Source organism: Nothoprocta perdicaria, unplaced genomic scaffold (genome assembly GCF_003342845.1).
Source record: "Nothoprocta perdicaria isolate Ctin4 unplaced genomic scaffold, notPer1 scaffold_4, whole genome shotgun sequence".
In the NCBI taxonomy this organism is placed as follows: domain Eukaryota; kingdom Metazoa; phylum Chordata; class Aves; order Tinamiformes; family Tinamidae; genus Nothoprocta; species Nothoprocta perdicaria.
Window position 1 is genome coordinate 10,477,878 of NW_020455643.1, and position 18,863 is coordinate 10,496,740.

Below are 18,863 nucleotides of genomic sequence, written 5' to 3' on the forward strand. Positions count from 1 at the left end.
TGATGGGATAACAAGGAAAATCTGTAAGCAGAGACTGAGAAAAATGGCTTAACTGAGAGGAAAATCCCAGTGCAAGGGAAGATGGGAGGCATAGGGTGTCCTAGTGTCAGAAATGTCACTTCAGATCTCTGTGATTTGGTCTATTAGTGACAGGTCAGGCTCTTTTCTAACTGTGCATTCTCTGAGCTTGGTTAGTCCAACACCCCCCACAATCCGTGGTGAAGAAGCGATCTCATGAGGCAGCAGAGACATAGAGAGGAAGGGAAAGAAGTTGCTGCGATTGCTCTCTATCAGCCTGAGGGGCTATGCTAAGCCCAGGCTAAGTATCTCTGCAATGTTTGTATAGGGGATTTGGGACCATTTACTAAGCTCAGCTGTACACAGCTGCAAAAGGCCTGACTCTGCTGGTAGGGGCAGATGTATGAAATTGAGTTTATCTTGATATTATAAGTTAGTTTGCATTTATAGGCTTACTTGTAACTAAGACCAGGCATTAGCTCCACCCTGGAGAAAGCCTCTTAAACAAACAGAAATGCTAGTCCTAAACACATCCACTGCAGTAGCTGGGAGTGCAGAAAACAGAGAGACGCTCAGGTGAAACATCTGTGTGACAGAGCAGGGCCAGAGGCCATTTCCACAGCTAAAGCACTTGCTCCTGGAAGAAAACAGCCACCACCAAGTAAGAGCAAAGCACAGAGCAGGCCAGGTGACAAACCTGCGGGCTGCAAAGGCTTTCCCAGCTTGTCAGATAGGACAAGGGTAATGCTGGCTACAACCACAAGGACCCTGGGAGGAGCAAGTGCCCAAGTGATCTCCTTGTTGGCAAATCTGCACTGAGCTCCAGGACACGGCCTCCACCAGAGGCACTGCAGCCACCCAGCTCAGGGGCACTATGCTGCACTGCACTCACCACAAGGAAGGTCACCTCCAGAAATCCCACCCAAGACCCCCATGCTAGGGGAGTGTGGGACCCCCTACACTAGCAGCTCCCAGCTACTCACTGAACAAACCCACCAGCAAAATGAAAGTGAGCTGTGAAGATACATGCAGAGAGGGGATGAGCTCCATGCTCTGTTGTCATCAGCCTGGGGCAGGGAGATGGCTCCGGATGAGGCCCATCCTGCCCAGCCTGCTTCCTGCCTGCAGAGTCCRTCCACAGGAGGCTTGTGGTTTTAGCCACAAGCCACAACACAGCAAGATCTTTACCACGATGGATCCCATGCAGCACCATGCCAGGGGAACAGGGCAGGAGGACAGTGACTGCCTCCAACACCCACAGGGGAATACAGCAAGTGAAGGTACCCAACAGAGGATGCCCAGGGATTCATAAGCAAAGCCTCACTTCTGTCACATCCGTAASGAAAACTTTCCGGCGTACAACGCTCCTGTCTGCCTCAAAATGTTCCTTCCTTTCCCCTACTCAGCTTGAGGAAAGAGTCTCTGATCCCATACAGACCAAGATGTAGAGACAYGCTCTGCCCCTTGGCCTAGCCTTCCCACCACAGGAACTCCACCAGGAGAGATCCTGGTCCACTGGTCCACCAGGAGACCCCGTTCACATCTGGAGCCCTATGAGCCCAAAGAAGGCAGCTGCACACAGAATGGCAGTGCTAGCAGGCTCTGAGCATGAGCCACGTGCAGAGCAGTGYATCATTGAACCATGCTGCCCCATTGGATCCAGGCCTTCCTGCCCCGTACTTCCCTGCAGCAGGTCATAGTGCAGGATGAGAGTGTCCTTCAGAACACCTCCCCAGTACAAGCATTAGGGTAAAAACCTCCCGAGAGCTGGGATTTAGTTTAGGCTCTTGGCTGCAATGCATATTAAGGCTCAGTTACAAGCAACGCAAAGAGTTGGATGCACTTAATGAGCACTGATTTCCATGGCTTTATAGAGTACTGCCCTTCAGCGAAGCTGTGAGAAACAAAAGCTCTTTCAGTGCATTCACATGAGCCGCCTTTCACTGCAACAGAATAAAGCTAAGTGGTAATACCKTGGGGACTTAGAGTGTGCAAACCGATCCTAATTACCCAACCCAAGCATATATCACTGGTTTCATCTCCGAAATGTGATGGATCTTCAGATACATTTGGTTGACTGGTCAATTGTTTGAGCATCCAACTTGTCAGCAGTTTACCTCATTAGTTTAATACTCTCTAGAGGGGTTTGCAATCATCTTAAACAAACAAACAAAAAGCTTCCAATGACATATAAACCCCTTTTGAATCAATTCAGACCGGGATCTGTGTAAAATCATGTCACCTTCTCTTTGACAGATGCTCTCAAGGAAATTTCATGTGCAAGGCTTGCAGAAGCTTGGTTAGGAAATGCTAAGGGCAAGCTCATTTAGCATAAAACCAAACTTCTACAGCTAGTTTTCTCTGACATCTGCTATAGCGCAGGCCTGATAAAGCTTTCTTTGTGGTCAAAGCATTGCTTGGGTGCACGATATCACTCCTTAGGTAGTATCTCCACGCTGTAGTTTGAAGAGCCATCTGTGGCCATGCTGCTTGAAGAGTCTTCTAGTTTGAAGAGCCATCCACTGTGGCCATCTCCTTCCTCTGGCAAACTACTTACACAACACTTATAGAAATTCAGTTTCTAAGAGCAACCCSTCTCCTACAGCTGACTAGCCACTAGACTCGGAAGTTATAAAAAGGAGCATGGAAATATGTGAAGTCATGGCAATTGTAGGAAAACTGCTTCCTTAGCCTTCCCCATCTTCTCTAATCCCAGCACAGGAGACCCCGCTGTCACAGCTATGTATGTGGGGTGAAAACGGACACATCCCTGCACTGGTAACAGAGACACTTACAGGGAAGAGAAGGTTTTGGGGAAGATTGCCCGYGTTCATCTTCCCATCGCTGGGACTCAGCGGTGAAGGCCCCGCTGGCCCAGAGCTGTGCTCTGCCTGGGCCAGCTCTGCTCACGCTGAGCAGGATGCCAGGGTGAGAAGAGGATGTGTTCAGGACACCGGATTACAACATCAGCATGGAAGAGAGGGCCTTGTGTACATGGAACGATGCTCCGAGGAGGAAGAGCTGGAGCAGGTAAAAGCAGCAGCTTTGATTCAGCTGGACGAGAGCAGCCCCTCTGGAAGCAGAGCGCCCAGGCCAAGTTACTTGGCAATTCTCTTCCTATTTGAAAACAGGAACTGTCTGCCAAAGCTAATAAAACACCCCAGTTGTTTAACTGGCAGAATGATGCCTCCTTTCATGCTGTATATAAAGCTTGGCAGGACTTGGGAAAACACAGTGTGAAGACATGCATTACGGCTGCACGGTGGCATTCCTGAAGGGCGCAGMGGGAACATACTCTGGCTGCGAAGGAGGCAGGCGGGGCCATTTGAATCCCCGCTCTCAAACAACATCTCCAAGTGGCAAATATTAAAAAATTACTGTAACAGGTTTCCTTTGGCTTTCAGTCAACACAAGGTGGAATTAGAAAGTTCTGCAAGCTGGTGAAAACAGTCTTTACGTTACAAAAATGGAGACTCCGACGGGGGAAGCCAGCCGAAAGGCAAGCGGAGGGGGAAGTGCTCTGCGGAGCATGCAAGGACACACTCCAAACTTCAAGGCATGTAGCAAATCCCTTAAAGAACCACCCGGCGCTTTCATCTGTAATCTGGGACTGTTTAGATTAGGATRAACACAAACACAGTCTGCAGGGGAAACAAGGCGCTTACAGTGAGACAAACTGGTGGCAACTGGAAATATAAATGCTGCTCCACGGCCRTCAGAAATTATCGTCTGAGCTTTTCTGGGATGTGTGAGCCATTGACAGGGAGACATTGAAAGAAAGCAGACGTCCAAAGGCACCSGGTGATCGGGGAAACTGCCACTTTCATATCGAACAAGCAGTTCCTGYCATGCTCTCCTTTTGCTCACAGGGGTATGGAAATGTTGAGCTCAATATTCAGAGGTAGCACCTGCCTCAAAAGGACATACGTGCCCCTTCATAAGGTCCCCATGCTCTCACAACAGTAGCCTTCGCAGTGATGCTCCAGAGAAGATCTCCCTCTTCCTTCCTCCCCAGCCCAAGGAAGGGTGGCATCAGCCCTCTGCTTTGAAAACTGGTACCCAAATACRTGAAGAGCTTTAGGAGGGAAAGCCAAGTCATTTGCAAAGAGGCCAGGCTTGTGCCACAGTTGATCTTAGGCTGCACACACCAGTAKTGGGAGAGAAAAATCCAGTACATCAAGGGTTCAGGTCTCCATACAGCTAAAGCCCCTAGACAAGCAAATCTCATTGAAAAGCAAAGCTCAATAAAAATCATTCCTGCCTTCTGGTACTCTCCCTTTTCCTCACTGCCCAGAAAGGCAGTGTTTTACCTCCCCAGCCCRTGGCTGGCTGTGTTTGACTCAACACCTGCATGACCAGAGATCGTAGGTGCCCTTAACTTTTCATAAGTCGTAAGGACTTGGAGATGTTCAGGTTGGGCAAAGGGAATCAGTGCAAAAACCACAAACAGAGCAGATCCCCAAATGCTGTGCCTGGAATGGCTCCAAAATTCACACTGCCCAGSCAAAGTGACACTGAAGCAGATGTATTTCAGTGCCACGGGGACAGCCTAACAGCCAGAGATACAAGCATGGGAGAAAATACTGCTTGCAAGACACGTGTGGGAGATTTCAGTGGAAGATTTGGATTCACAAACTCCTTCAGCCAACGGTGGGAATTCTGAATGGATCCAGGATTGAAACCTGCCCTCCCATGAATATGTGAKTTGTTAGTGAAACTTGCCAACATCTGCATCAGTGATGAGAAGCTACAAAGTTGTGACCAGGCTAAAGCTCTCCTAAACCACTGCTCTTGTTCTGTTGTTTTAACACAGACAATATTGCTTTTCCAGTTCCCAGAAGACTCAGGATAGAAGTGGCTGAGAAACCATGCGTGACTACCCCTGAAAGGAAGATGAGAGCTCCTGTCAGATGGCATCTCCGTGCAGTGTCCAGATCTGTCACTGAACAAAGCACCACAAAATGCTGTAAAAACACAATTGTACAAACTTCAGAACATTTTCAGGTTTAGTGCTGAACGATTGACCAATGATTTATGTGGGAAACTCAGATTTATGTGGGAAACTCAGATTTTATTGCAAAAACAGGATTTACTCCAGTTCTTTGGTGTTTCTAAATGGCCGTTTTTGCTTCTGTTTTACAGGTAAATTGGGTAATTTCACCAATACCATATTGGAAATTTGGGCAAAAGTCAGGAAGCAAATTCAAAGACCTAACTCCAGATTTATTTCAAGTTGTAATTCCTGATTCCTTGACTTTCCACTGTTAAGGATGTTCTTTCAGTGTAGCTCTGTTGCAGAATCAGGCTTGACAAACCCAAGAAGAAGAAAAAATAAAAGGAAGGCAAAGACCATACACATCTCAGCAAGGGAAGTGGTTCCTTGAGCTGCAAACTAAAAGTATCTGCTGTAGAATATATATCCTTTCTTAATTTTGGTTCTAGGCCCCTTTTTGGAAGGCTCTTGAAACCTGCCACAGGTGCTAACTTAGCTTTTCTTGGATAAAACCTGCCTCTGAGATGCACAAAGTCTTTTTTCTAAACACAACAGAAAATCCCTTTCCCATCATAAAAGCAAGACTCAAGCTGTGTCTAGTCTTGGTCCTGGCTCTTTACAGCAGAGATGACCTCTGRGTTTTGACAAGTGAACTCAAAAGCATTACATTTCACATCGACACTTCTCAAATCATCAAGTCCCATGTTTACCTTAGAAATATCAAGGCAACACAAAAAGTTAACTGCTGCTAAGTTTGGGGGAGTTTAAGCATATGTGCACATATAAAAGCAATTTCCTAAGTGGTAAGACACCTTTAGAAAGTAGCACTGACAATAATTATGAAACTTTTTTTTTTTCTCCTTGCAAAAAGCAGAATTCAGGAGAAGGTATTTTGGTATTTTATAGTCTGGACTAGAACTGAGGACATCTGGACTCAGTTCCTAGCCCTGTCACAATCTTATTGTGTGGCTACTGGAAAAAAAATCMCTTTGCTTTCTCTGTACCTGATTTTCCACTGTTTTAAATGAATAATAATCCTTCTTTCATTGAATATCCGTTTAGATACCAGGCAACTTGGGGTGCATAAGCACGTGCAAGCCTGTAGCACAAGGAGATTTTCATCGTTGAAGGACTCTCAAAACACCATGTAAAATACTGCAATGACTATCACTGAATGAAAATCAGCAAGGAAAATATGACAAATGTAGTATCACATTGCTTTAAGGTCTATTCACATTTCTTAAGCAAGACTGATAGTGCTTTAGAGATGTTCCAGCAAACACTGTCTGTCACACAAAAGATTACACAAAACCAGAACATCATCATTGAGGGACAGCCCTCACTATTTAGTAGTTTTCTGTTCACTAACAGAAACACTATTTTTATCTTGCAATAACAAATAGAGCTGATTAAAGAAGGGGAAAACAATCTTGAAATATTTCTGTGTTTTGATGTTGAAAATTAYTTTTCAAGTTCAAAGGTTAGAAGTGTTGAGTTTCAAAAAAAAAATGGAAAAATGGCTTTTGAATAAACAAAACCTTAGATTAAAGCATTTCAGCAAGTTGGAAAGGCTTAATTCCATTGCAATTACAGAGAAGTTGGTGTGGACTTCAGTGGGACCACGATTTCMAACCTGGATTAGGAAGACTGATTTAACTGGAGCATTAAGAAGGACTAAGATCAGGCTGCCAAAAGGACTTTGAAAAAGTGCTATCAAGACTCAGAGCATCAGTCAAAGTTGATTTATTGACCGCAGTTAAGAAAACTCTTTCTAAGGAAAGTACTACGCTTAGTACTATCCCGGTCCTRAGGAGCTTCCAGTTCACTCTGTACTTTTCAAGGCCAATAAATAAATAAAAACAGATTCAACAGTCAGATGTGAGAGAGATTGCAGCCAATCCAACTCTGATTGACTCCTGGAGTCAGGATAGGATATGATGCAGATACAGTACATGACAAAAATGGCCTTATACTGTATTTGCCAACAAATTCCCTCTGCTTCCATCTTTCATTGAACGTGCTATCGCTCACGGGCACCATCACATGTTCTGTGTGATGGTCATAACCCAAACTGTTTCTATCTTAAGGCACTTTCAGCTCAAAGGCATTTGGAATTTAAACTTTTTTTGAGCGTGGGAAGGGGAAGGAGTGATACACGGGAAATGGGGTAGACTCCACAAAACCTCAGGGTATCTTGCTGTGCCAGGCTGCATCTATCTGCACGTGGCTTCAGTTTATTGCTAAATGCATGAGCCTTGCATAAAGTTTCTGAGAAAAAATAAAGCTATCCAATGACCTAGAAAGCAAAGTCTCAAATCTCCCAGTCAAAGGATGTTTTGACAGCAGAGTCTTTTTAAAAACTTTTCCATAGTTGCATTGCTGGTGTTGTATCAAGGGCCAAGCTGCGCTAGACACTACAGAGGGAGGCAGGTTCTGGAATTGGAAAGCACAGATAACAAGGGAAAATAAAAGGTGCAGTGTCACACCAGATTAATCTCATTGTGCCTATTCTAGTGCTTACTGACAAGGTGGGTACRGGCAAGCAGCGAGGAGATGGTTATAAACAGCATGTGACTTTGTCCTTGCAATGTGATAGTGCAAAGGGAGAAGGAGGCAATTCTCTTGAGGAGTTAACCAGGAGGCTTTTCCCTCTGCARGTGGGATCACATCTTTGCAGAAAGACATCTGACCTGGGTGCCACCCTTGGGTGCSAGCGCAGTAGTGCAAGGTCAGCTGGGCACTATTCTTTGTGAAATAAATTCTTTCAGTTATCCAAAAGAAACCAAGTGTCCTAATAATTCCCTTCCTTGGCACATTTGATCTCTATTTTACATAAACATTTGTGTACACAAGCAGAACGGACTGACTGCATCCTCTAGCCTGAAAAGGCCCTTCTGCATTGAGGGAGCATTTAGAGAAGGGTGGTGGAAAATGTCTCTCTGGTTCCTCCCTTTCAAAACTCCATTTTTCCCTTTCTGACAACCTCTCCTTAAACAGTTCATGGAGAGCTAAAAATGAAGATTTTCATGTGTTTGTGGCTGTGTATTATACACTTAAATCCACATTTGGTGGATTAATAAATACCATGCATGGAACAGGTCCKTACTCCTGACAAGAGACTTGCTAAACAATCTCCTAGTGGGGAACCCTGCTTCCTAAAACCATGGATGCACCTTAGGGTTCATTGTGGGAGCAGGCAGTGGGAAATGTGTTTGTGTTTATTGAGCCTTTGATATGACCGATGGTGGAAAAATGCTCCAATTCAGATTTTCTCCCAAGAAAACACTCAGATCTGTTCCACATTCTGATGATAGAGAGCTGTGTGTGAAACAGCATTTTAAATGAGGAAAAAATTCTTAACATATGCAATGTGGTCTCTCAGGGGAAAAATAGGATTGGATCTTTAAGAGTTGAGCAACAAATCCCTTTTGGAGGGGGCGAGGGGAATATTTACAGGGTAATATAAACCAAAAGCCAAATAAGAGCTTCTTTTATAATTTCCCTTAGGCCAGGTGGGATGTGCTTGGGCCAAAGGCTCTGTGAGACTGGATATCCACAGAAACTGCTCTCCCCCAGGGTCCTCCTCAGTTACACACAAGCCAGGGGCCCTCGGAGGAAAGCAGAGTGCGAGTAGCTCCCGAACACAAACAGCAACAAGCAATGCAATGCAAGATTAAAAGGCAGGTATAAAACCAGCAGGCATCCTTAAATAGAGGTCCTCAGGCATATCCTTTGCTGCTGTTACAGCATCCCTGTAGCACCCCTAGCCCTGCACACCTGGGAAAGTGCAGCATGATCTTGGAGTGACTCATTCTGAGCTAAGGAAACGGAACAGCTGGAAACAAGCAGCACGTCCCTAATCCCTCTCTGCCAACCACCAGCAAGAATCCCACAGTCTGTTAGAGAAATAATGAGCTTTAATCTGATATGTTGACTGACATTAGGCAGAGTCCCCTGGCAGAAACCCTCAGAAAAACCTGGGGGGAGAGATGGCATTCGTGCTCAGCAAGGCAGCAGTGAGGAGCATCCTGTGTCCAAAGGAASGGTTGAGGTTGGAATGTTTGGATCCAATAAAGGCCAAAAGTGATTGCATGTTTCAGGGTGGTGGTGGGGGGGAAAACACGACAAATCAAACAGGACCTGCAGTTAAAAGGGCCGGTGGATACATCATAAAGCATGAGTTACCCAAACAAGRAGGCAGGGCACTCCGCAGCAGCGCAGATGCCATGGGAACAAGACAATATTCTGCATTTCCACAAAGTCTTCCAGCCTTAAAGACCTGGAGGCATTTGGTTTGGACCAGAAAYAAAGCAAAGTCCCTTTCATGATGAGAGAACTGAAGCAAAGTGATGACAGAGCTGGAATGGGAGACATTAGGGAAAGGATCCCTGCATGGTGCCTCCACAGACAGTCTTCTGTGACCCAAGATCTGCACGGAGATGAGAGCACCGTTGTCTCTGATGTACAACCCACAGTGGAAAGCAGGGCAAGGAAACAAACAGTGTTTATTCCAACACAGATGAAGGCCAGATAACACTGCAGCACATATCTCCATCTGAAGGCTTCCATCAGCAAGGGATTTTAGGATAAGCGCAGCATCACACAACCTCCTCTCTCAACAAGGAGGTAAGAATTAGGCTCTTGTGACTGAWCTGCTTGTCAAATACTACATAGTGATGGCAAATCGCAGGGGTCCAGGGCTCGATAGACCATCCATGTGCCAAAAAGAATAAGTCAAAGAGACTTATTCTAGAATATTTCTGCACATCTGCACTTCTATCCATAGTGTGCCAATATGCTAGCAAGAACACAGCAATCCAAGTCAGAGACTGGATCCAAACTCAGTAGAACCATCACATGTAAGGTTTTCCAGATTCTGAATTTTTCCTGCTTCTATAAATCCTCCTTTTTGAGGTCCAAAGAGCAGGATCTTTATGGTTCACATATTTTTTTATTTTTGGATCCTGCCTCCTAGGCAGCTATCTAGGACATTACAACTAGTTAAACTGTCCTGGCCTATASCATCAAGTGCTGAAGCAGATTCCTAACCAAGCTCTATATCTACGATATCTCTATAGAAATAACAATAATAATCAAAGCGCACACACACAGTTAAGAAAAAACACAGAAATCTGACACAAACAGAAAGATTATTATAGCAGAAACTTCCCTCTCTTTCCAGGGCTTAGCRATGGCTCAGAACCTTTTAAAAGGCTGAGACATGATGAACTGTTGGATGTCCTTCAGGGGCCAAAGTTTGCTGCTAAAACGCATATGCTTGTCTGCTGTTATTCAACATTATCCAAACAGCTACACGTGCCCCGAAAAAATGCCTTTTTGAGACAAAGTGCGGATTACTCATGACCATCCTGGAGCCAGAAAGCCACACCGACCTAGTGATGAAATGATACCTCTTTTACACAGCCCTTTTGTTATGTAAACAGTTTTGTCCAGCAGCAGCTTAAGCCCTGTCCCAAGCCTAATGTCTGCCTCTTCCCCACCTTAGCTATAGAAAGTTCATAWAATACCAACTGACCTTAAACAGTGAATCTGGCCCGTTCGTTTTGTTAATGCCAGAACATTGCTTGAATAGCAAAGAGCAGACAGCCCTCAGGGTGGACTATGAACATCTGAGAAAGATGCTAAAATCTCCCCATGCAGTGAGCTGTGATGAGCAGCAAAGCGGAGAGGCAAATTAAAACTGTAAATCCTAAAGAGAAAAGGGACTGTAAATCCTAAAGATAAAACAGACTCATAGTGTAACTCTACATCTCCCTGCCACACCAAAACATTTGAAAATCTCTAAGGACATGGTTTTCTAACATGCTTTTTTCCTGCCATGTTTCTGAAGTACATCTTCCAAGGCGGGAGTCACTGAAAAATGGATCACAACTCCCTCTTGCTGAATGCCTGGGAATGCTTGGGAACGAGGCTGAAGGACACGGGCTGTTCAATTTCATAAGAGGGAAGGAGCTTCTCCCTCCCTGCTCTGCCAGCTTATAGGAGACAGGAGAGCTCAGGGATCACAGCAGGATCATATCCATCTCTCCTGAGCTGCTACCATTTGGGTTGCTCCAGAGATGCGCTCCACAGCCAGGCCCACCCAAACTGCTGAACTGCTTGGTAATGAGACCCTGCTCACTCACAATAGAACTGCTTGGAAATTTCCAATGGGAAATTCAGCTTTTGCCATAAACTAATCTGGAAAAATCTGCAATCTCTGCAAAGAAATTTCTTTGCTGATCTGACAGATTCACACATTCCTGGGTGAGCATCTTGGCATTGCATTTACTTTCTGAAGAAAGCAATGCCTGCAAAGAAAGTCAGAAAGTGAGAGGAGGGAAAAGAAAATATATCCACAGTTCTGCTGTAAGACTCTACTTGTTCTTTTGGCAGAGCACAGAAAAGGTCCTACGAGAGGGACCATCGGTAAGACTTACCAAGCTAGTTCAAGCGAAAGGCTCCCATATCCCAGGAACCTTCCTTCAGCACCAAGCTAGTTCAAGCGAAAGGCTCCCATATCCCAGGAACCTTCCTTCAGCACCAAGCTAGTTCAAGCCAAAGGCTCCCATATCCCAGGAACCCTCCTTCAGCAAAGCTCTGTGGTGGACCCTCACAGGAAGAGCACAAGAACATGACAGGTACCTGGTGGTCCTGCTCAAGAGGGCATCATCAGTGGAAGCAGCAGTTTACAGACCTCCAGAACCAGGATTTGCCTCCAGACTGCRGTGCTTAAAAGCCACTGATGGACTTAACCTCCAGGGAGCTGTGTAATCCTTTCTGGAACCCATTTATACAAGCTGCAATAAATAAGGGATTTGTGAGATTTTAAGACTTCAGCATAATCTTGTTGCCAGAGTAGATGAATGGCTGAAAAATATCTGCAGCTGGCCTGTATTAGAGTTTTCAGAAGATGTGGGCATTGTAGCAAAATATACCTATACACCAGCACCCCTATACATCTCTTTGAAGAGCAAACCTTCCAAGATCCTAAGGTCCTTTCAATGTTTGGCTAAAATTTTTAAACATGAGTAAATTAGAGTTGAATTAAAAAAAAAACGCATCATTTCGAAAGAGAATTGGATGAAATGGGGGGGACTTTAACCCACACCATCATCTGGGACCCTAAGAACACATCAAGTCTCAAGGGTGCTCTCAGGGTTGGTAGGATGAAGAACACTCTGGCATGAGATATTTGTGTTAATGTCACATCCTAGCAATTGCTACATGTTCTCAGCACAATCTGACCTGGCAAACACTGGAGGCAGCATTAAGAGCCTTTGACTACTACAGCTAAGGCTGATATCCAGAAAAAAAAAGAAGAAAAAAAGAAAAGGCACCAAAGAATCCCAATTGGGCACATTCATCCACATGCCCTTTCCAACTTCTCTTTACCCAACGTCACCCATGAAATATTTGCTTCTTTTGAGGCCTTGCAAAATTCATTCTTACCCTATTRCAGCTCCACGAGCTTTGACAAACACCGCTACTAATTTGCGCCAGTTGGAGAGAAAAATTAGCAGCAGTCTGCAAAAACACCAGCCCACGTGATGTGTTACAGCCTACACTGCCCTGCCTGAATCTAGCCCATGCCTTAGCAAGCACGGCCTGAGCCCTTGGACAACTGCCTCCACACTCAACACCCCACACGTCGCAGCTGGATTTGCTGCTTCTGAAACGAAAACACTTTGCTGACATTCCCCAGCCATAGCTTGGTAATCATTGCTAAGAACTTATCAACTAGACAGCCCTCATTTCCTGAGAGCCTGGACCTAATTACACCAGGAAACTCTCTGCTTTTCACTCAGACACCAAGAAATGTGGGTTTCTGAGCACTCCTCCTGCAAACTYGGGCTCTGTTCTGATTAGTAGAGGGTAGGAGAAATAAAAAATGCAGCCAGACCTCAAGAGGCAAACTACTATAGAYTATTCACAGAGATGCCCTGGCTTCTCTCTGTATTATTAATAATAGCAATAAAATGTCACAGCTATTTCATCTCCTCTCCTTCTCTTATTAATCTTAGCYGAGTCCTGCAAGGCCCTTGGAAAGAGGTATCATTTTTCCCCAGCTTGCAGGTGAGGAATCTGATGTCATGTGCTAAATCAAAAACAGATCCGAGGGTTTCTGGCTCCTAATGCCATTCCTCAGCGTAGTCAAACAAGCCTGCTCAGCTGCAGTTCTTTATYGGGACACTGGATCCAGGAGCAGGATGGAAGACTCGCTGCCGGCTGTGCCGCACAGCGCGCTGCTCTCGCGTCTCTCCTGTGTCGGGGGCTCATTGAGATGTTCATTAACCGTCACCTGCTTGTCAAAGCTTTGCAGATAGCTGTCAGATCGGACCGCTGGTCTGTCAGTGTATAAAAATGATGAACTTCAAGCAACACAATTTAAWTCTAGTGGCATCAAGTCACAAGTTTTGCTGTTTCAGCAACATCAGTTTTGCTATGAGAGCCCTGAGATCCCCTCATCCCCTCTCCTCAGAGTTCTTCGGAGCTTTCCAGCCAGGTAGCTGTTGTGGATGCTACGAGGCCACATCTCAATCTGATGGGAGACCTACAGCAAGCCTGCCTGGGAAAGGAAGCAAGAATGAGAGATAGGAGCTAACAGGAGCATGTCCTCTGATAGAGTTTTCCAGACAGACTCACCAATCCCCACATGGCAGCTTGTGAAACCACCTGCAAAAACTCTGCCTCTATTCCACCACACTGGCAGAATCTAGAAGGGAGCCAGAACATTAGAGCCAGCACTTTAATCTTCCCAGTGTTGGCAGCAAAGCACCAAATGGGAAGGTAGATTTAATGAAACAGAACTGCGATTTTTATACAACCCTCCTTCTGACCTCTTTCACAAACCTGCTCGAGCGTTGCAGCTCATTTATAACCTGCAGGACAACATGCATGCGGGTTGGAGAAGGCAAGCAAACGCTCATGGCGCTTGGGCTAGCCCCATCCTGCAGCTCCAGCAGCTTTACCGAGCTGCAGCTCTTCCCAGGGAAAAGGCAGGTACGGAGCTCACCAGCAGGAAAGCTCTTCATCAGCTCACAAGAGCAGGATCCCATCATTGCTCCTGGTCCAGCACTGTCCTGCTCGGTGCAGCCACCCAGCTCTGTCATGTCTTAATGGTCAAGAAGTGATACTGGTTCAAGGCACTTTGGCAAAGGTCCTCTTGCCACCAGTACATATTTAGTCCTGACTCTGCAACCCTGCTCTGCCCTCAGAGGAGTGTTTGCAGCACACTTCAAGAGTGCTTGTAATGGCTTCTATGGCATCCCAGCAATTTGGCTGTCCTCCTTTGAGCCCTTGAGAAGGCGGCACCTTGGGAAGTGCAGTGATTTGGAGGGGCTCGAAGGCTCAGTCCTTCAGAAGGAAGGATGCTGAGCTGCAGACTCACACAGACACATGAACTGCCAAAACTGCTGAAAGTGTAAACTGAGGAATATGAGGGCACCTGGCCTCCTCGTACAGCAGGACTTCAGAATGAGATGTGGCCACTACTAGAACAGGCACAGCAAGAAAATACCCTGATGTCTACCCTCGAGCAGCTGCAGATTCCTTTACTGAAGGGAGGTAATGTATAGAGCCACGCTGGATGCCAAACGTGACCCAAACAAACTTAAAACGGGCGCCAATTTGATCACCAATTTTAGCTCCAGCTTCTTAAACATCAGAAAACCTGTAAGTCCACATTCTTCCAGAACACTCTTCCACTCAGCAGCTCAAAAATCACCCACGGTGGCAGATGATCCTCACTGATCCCTATTCCCAGGAATGCTCCTTAGTTTGTCAGATCTCACAGGCACCAGGAAGCAACATCCTAAAGGATCTGTGTGGCGCTTCCAGGAGCAAAGCGGGTGTTTATTCCATTACTGCTTGCTCCTATTTTGTCCGTCTGCCATGGGAGAAGGCTGCTTGGTCCCGCTCCAGTGCTGGATGGCAGAGCTCCTGCAAAGGAGCCCTGCCAGGAACTGCTGCACACACGGTCTGGAGCTGCCGGCAGCAGGATGCGAGCACGACAACTGCACACGGAGGCTGCAGTGCCTCCCAGGGCTGCCAGCACACAGCATTCCCTCCCCACCAAGCAAATCTTGTTATTCCTCACAGAACTGCCTTCCTTCATGCCCCACCACGCAGCAGTTCCCAGCTGCAGCCCCACCACTGATGTCACCTTGGCCAGATGACAGACATTATCCTCTGTCTGGGGTAAAGTTATTTTCTAAGTATGCAAAAAACAGCAAGCTGTCTGCCCTCGCTGAGGACACGGCTGAAGTCACTCTGCTCCTGCAAGAAGTCAGTGTTTTCTCAACACTGCTCAGCAGCCTGAGCCTGGATTTCTATTTTCCAATTCCTGGCTCTGGACTGGACTCACTGGGAATTCTTCAACAAGTCACTTAGCAGCCCCATGACTCAGTTTCCCTGTTAAACAGCAGCACAAACTATTATTATCTTGCGACTCTGGTTGCTGCAAACTGAGTGACATCATTTAAATTCTCCAGATGACATTTCAGGGCCTTAGGATATTGCAAGATTTTCCTGTTGATCTTAAAATTATGCGCTCGCCTTCCRCAGGAGTTCACTCAATCCTTATAAGTGGCTCTTTGTCACTGTTCCCATCCACACCCTGGTTCCTCTTTGAAAGTCAAATACCATAAAAAGCTGTTTATAGAGACTGCGATCTATAAAGAAGTCAAATAGGGTCAGGCTAGCTACGTCTTTGCCACCCTGATGTGCAGCCAGAGAGGGGGGTTCCTGCTCCCCCCGGGATCTGTGGCAAAAAGCAGCCTGTGTCCGAGGAGCCTCCACCACGGCTGAGGTCTCTCCTACTGCTTTGCGAATAAAACGCATTTCATCTGCACTGGAAATAGCTATGAGGAAAAAGGCAGATGATGCCAACATTAAGTAACAGAATTAAGGGAAAAGCAAAGGGTCCATCATCCATCAAGGCTGGGCAGTCAGGGTTTTACTTGCACAAAGCTTTGCTTGATTTTTTTTCCCCCACTAAAAGACAATTATGCACAAGTTTAAAAAAAAAAAAAAACAAAAAAAACACCACACACTGGTGGCTGAGAGATTGCCAGACACCGATTCACCCTTGCTTTCTGCAAATGCTGTCTCTCCACTCAAAACCTAGTTTTCCCTCAAAAAAGGGTATTTTTCAGAAAAACTGCACAGCTCCACCAACAGCACATGATGCAGATGCCACTTTGCAGATTTCGCRCTGCAAATTTCCCACCTTTCCCCAACTTGGGGCAACAGAACCCAACTGGTTTTGCTGTTTGGTACCAAAAGATGCACTGCTTCCCCCCAAACCCTCTATGGCTGTCCTGGTGAACAACAGCACAACACAGATGATCCTGCAAATAGTACATTGTCCAGCTTCTCCACACACCACAGAGCACCACAGAGCATCCTTCTCCAGGCTACCAAGAGCTGCACCACTTTGCAACACTTCTACTCTAAACACCAACTTACTGCCAGCTACTGATGAATTAGGTTTGAAGGCAGAGAGCAAGTCAATGTGCTGTCTCATGTATTCATTGAGCCTGCTGGCACGTGTAATCTAACCATATCACTCTTATGTTTTTCTTTCTTTTAAAAAAAAGAAAAAAAGCACTTTGGACTCACTTTTCACAATGTCTTTTTGTTTGATTTAGTGAGCAACAGCTGCTCATTTCAGGAAGCTCTTGGAAAAACATTCATCTGCTTCCAAACCGGACTACTGTTGAAAAAGTAGAGCAGTCATCAAAATGCTATAAAAAAAAAAAAAAGGACAAATAAGAACTTTTGACAAAAGTGTTTTGGTTGTTGCTAACACTAACTCAAAACATAAATCACTGCAGGTGCAAATTCACTGGAAACATACATCCCGCCATCCAAAAATAAATCAGAACAAAATCCGCATGACCTGTATGGTGACTTGATTGGTGAATGGGTGGAAAGACTTGCATAACGAGCAGCAAAACTGCAGTCAGCAGCCTGGGTTATTGTTTGCAGATGCTTCTTATGACAACACTGCCCACCTGGTGCCTCAGGCCACCCTTTGGAGTGCTTTGGCCCTGCAGCAGTGGTTGCAGAGGGCACCAGGCATCCTGCTCTCCATCCCTCCCTGGGAGCTAGGCTCAGTGCTGGAACAGCTCTGCAAATCCCACAGCAGGGTTGTTTAAGGCCGAGCTCATCATCTCACCAGGTCCCTGTCCTGATGGCATGAGCCTAGGRAAAGGCTTTGAATGAAGATGCGGAGCGCAACATTCCTCCATCACTATTCCTTAGCAAACCTTGGGCACAGCACGCACATGGGTACCAAGCTTGGACAAAGCCCAGTTTGTCTGACACTACTACAGGAAAGACTAYTTTTCATCTCATTTGACAATGTCCTGTGGATTTGGCCATCTTGGGTCCTCTCCTTTGCCTCTGTGGCCACGCTCTCTCGTAGGTGGGCCCTATACACCATGACCCTATGGGTCAAGGCCACCACAGCTCGGCCAGAGCAAGTCCCCAAGGCCTGGGCAGCACAGGCCGCTTACACTGCAGGGCTGCGGCACAGGCACACGCAGCAGAAACATCTCAGGAATGAGGCAAGTATAAAAAAAATGGTTTCCAATGACAGCAGCAGAAAGCTCTCCGGCTGCCAGACCACAAACAAGCTGGAGACGTTTCCCTCCCTCATCCTACTTGACATCAGACCTCAGCCAAGCTCCTTCAGCAGCTCTCCAAAATTATTCAGCATGAGACCTTCCATATGTCTGATTCCTGGCTGCACCAGGAGACTTGTCCTTGTGCTGGCTTATGAAAAAGGGTCTGATTAATGGGGCCCCAGCAGCAGAAAGAATATTGTCTTGGGATGGGCTGCAAGAGACAAGAGTGACTTCAGAGTTTGCAGGAACCCCAGGCTAGATTTCATGCCAGAGGAATCAAAAAAAAAAAAAAAAAAAATACACAAAAGCAGAACAGCAGCAGCTTTTCACTCCTCTGAGAAAAAGAAAAGATTAAAAATAAAAAGACCAACAAACACAACATGAAGCATCATAGAAGCCCAGAGTCCTGCAAAGGCAGGACAACGCAAGCATTTCTGCAGACGGAGATTCAATCTCTATTTCAGGCACATGCTAAGGGTAACCATGTGCCTCCTCTGAAAAATGTGCCTGGACACCCAAAATTAGCATTTCTCAGCAGCTGGTATAATGCTCACTTACATGCGAGCAAGCAGGCTTTCATGCTGCCAGTGTCTGCTGGCTTGCTAGCACTTCTGTCCTAGTCCAYGAACAGAAAAGGGCCAGACTGAGGAGTCTATAAACCGCAGAGAAGTACAGATAGACCAGCATCTTCATGAGATGTCTCCCAGGAAGGATTTATTTGATGACCCTGGTCCAAAGACAGGGCTGAAAGCAGGGTCCACCAGCACCAGCTAATCAGTACAGTTCTAAGACCAAGCATGAACATGGGTAACTTCTCAAAAACATCCAAGTGAATTGAAGGTTTTAAACAGTCCTCATGCCTGTAAAGCACATTAAGGAGCTTATAGGAAAGGCCAAAAGACAAGTTTGAAAGGAGAAAGACAGAAAGGGCARAAGGGATACCAGAAAACTTAGTTTTTGGAAAACAGATGGGACCACATCATGCAGAAGATTTTATGACTCCATGCAGGAAATAAGCAATGATATAACATCATGTTGCTGCGTCAACAACTGATACATCACAGCAGGCCAATTTCACTGACTCCCACATTATTTCAAAAAACATCTTCAGATCTCCAGAGCAAGGGCAGAAGATTCAAGTGTTGCTGCACTAGGGCTCTGCAGGCAGCCCTGCCACCCTGGGCAGCCTCAAGCCCTGTGGAAACCAGTCCTGCACATGA

The 18,863-nt window shown here is 46.0% G+C and overlaps 1 protein-coding gene across 1 annotated transcript in view; it reads right to left on the reverse strand.

Moving 5' to 3' along the window:
- The window catches only part of P3H2 (prolyl 3-hydroxylase 2), a 65,697-nt gene that overhangs the window by 16,500 nt on the left and 30,334 nt on the right, over positions 1 to 18,863 (reverse strand). The window lies entirely within an intron of this gene.